General features: G+C 58.4%; 1 protein-coding gene across 1 annotated transcript in view; it reads right to left on the bottom strand.

The window, feature by feature from the left end:
- OXTR (oxytocin receptor) overlaps window positions 1-1,977 on the bottom strand; it is a 6,173-nt gene that overhangs the window by 1,112 nt on the left and 3,084 nt on the right. The window lies entirely within an intron of this gene.

Genomic DNA, 1,977 nt, shown 5'->3' on the forward strand with positions numbered 1-1,977 from the left:
CGCGATGGCAGCCAGGACACGGAGGGGCAGCACCCCCAGGAAGCGGCTGCGGGCAGGGACAGAGCCTTTATGCCGCTCCCCGCATCTTCAGCCCGTGCGCTCCTCTCCTCGTGCTCTCAGGGGACGTGCCAGCGGTAAGGACGGGTTTGGCTGTTTCTGGTCCCTTTCTGCCTCTACAAAAATCCACTCACAGTTTTTAAACTAGAAAAGAAGTGTGAATAATGAATACTAGTCTCCAAATTCACCTTTAACCAACTCATGCATAATTCCTGCTCTAGTGATGTCTGGTCCGACCGCGTTTAATTTCAAGCATATGCTAAAAGGAATCCATGGGGAACGGCTGACAAATCCCAGGCCCAAGACCTGAAATGCATCACAGCATTTCTATCCACTTAAAAAAAATCCAGCCATGGCTGACTCAGCTCTTCTCTCTCAGGGGGAGATAAATTGAATTTCAGGGAGCTCACTGCAGGGCAGGACTTAACTATGGCTCTCCCCTCCTCAGCAGGACCGCTGGCGGTCCCCGAGAGGTGCCGCAGAGAGTGAGCCCTGCTCCTCGCGGACGCTGCCTCCCCGCAGGCTCTGAGCATCCCCCCGCCGCGGGGCGGGGGTGTTTTGCTCCCAGGAGGGACGGGCAGCGGCAGAGGGCTGTGCCCGGGGACGAGCTGCCGGACCTGCTGCAAATGCCGCTATGGAAGGGAAGTGAAACGGGGACTGTTCGCTGATTCCCACGTACAGACAGACACTATCACTCACAGCCCACGTTTCAGGGCATCAGCTCCCAAGATTTAGGGACCAATATAACAGAGGTGCGCTGCCTCACAGCCTCGCTATTCTCTTCACAGACGCTTTACACCAACTTTGACTCACAGCTCAAAATGCCACACATAACATAAATTATCTGCAAGGTGCGTGGAGCAGAAACCTCATCTAAACTAATGTTCTGTGAAGGATCCCAGTGCTGAAGCCGACACCTGAATCACAACCTGTAGCTCCGGCACGCGCTTACGGAGCTGTAGGTCCGCATGGCCAGTGGAGGTGGGTATCGCCGCTGCAAAGGGACACCCCTTTGCCAAGGTGGGGACATCCGATTTCCCGGTAGCACACCGACACCCCCAGCCCCTCCCCAGGCACAGCAGCAGGGCCCTGAGGTGTTCAGCACACACATTCGGGCACCGCCGTCTGCCCTACGGCACCCAGGGGGACGGGACACCAAAGGGGCACGGGGCAGGGCGACGGCGCGGCCGGGGAGAGGGGAGCGGGGAGCGGGGCCACGGGGACAGGCAGCCGCGTGGGACCCCGGCCCCATCCTGCCGCTCCTCCTGGCACTGCTCAGGGCGAGGGTCCGGCTTCTGCACTTCGCTCACCTTATTTTATTCGTTTCATGCAGCGAGGAAGACCCGTGTAGAAAGCTACTGAAGTGGCTCAGCAATAGCAGGTGTGACTCCTCTGATTATCGCTTTACAAACGAGGAGAGGAATGCTTCTTCAGCTTGTTTCCTTTACAGCCTTATCTTTTAGCCCTGACGCACGCCAAACTGCAGCAGACTTTGCACCCTGCGACGGTGGAAGTATGGCCCGTGGCACGCCGGGCCGGGTGCCGGGCAGGAGCAGCATCGGAGGTTTACCCACGGCAGACCAAGCGCCATGCATCCCTCTGATAACACACAAGATCTGCGTCTCGCCACGCTCCGGGATGCAATGCACGGGTGGAAAACTGCAGGGCGCCTGCTCAGGATTCATTAGGATTCAGGTAGGTATAAGCAGACTCTCTTTTTCCAGGGACACTCTTTATGACATCCTACATGGAGAAAATGAAATGCTTTCTTGGGTAAGCGACCCTCTGTCGCACAGCCTTGAGATCTGCTCGCCACCTCCCGGGGTGCAGCCCGTCGGTGCTGCAGCCGTGATCGGGCCCCGCTGCTGCCGGGCTGTGCAGCGAGCGCCCTGCCACCCGCTCCCCTTCCCCCTCTGACGC

This window comes from Charadrius vociferus, unplaced genomic scaffold (assembly GCF_000708025.1).
Source record: "Charadrius vociferus isolate BGI_N301 unplaced genomic scaffold, ASM70802v2 scaffold433, whole genome shotgun sequence".
Lineage (NCBI taxonomy): Eukaryota > Metazoa > Chordata > Aves > Charadriiformes > Charadriidae > Charadrius > Charadrius vociferus.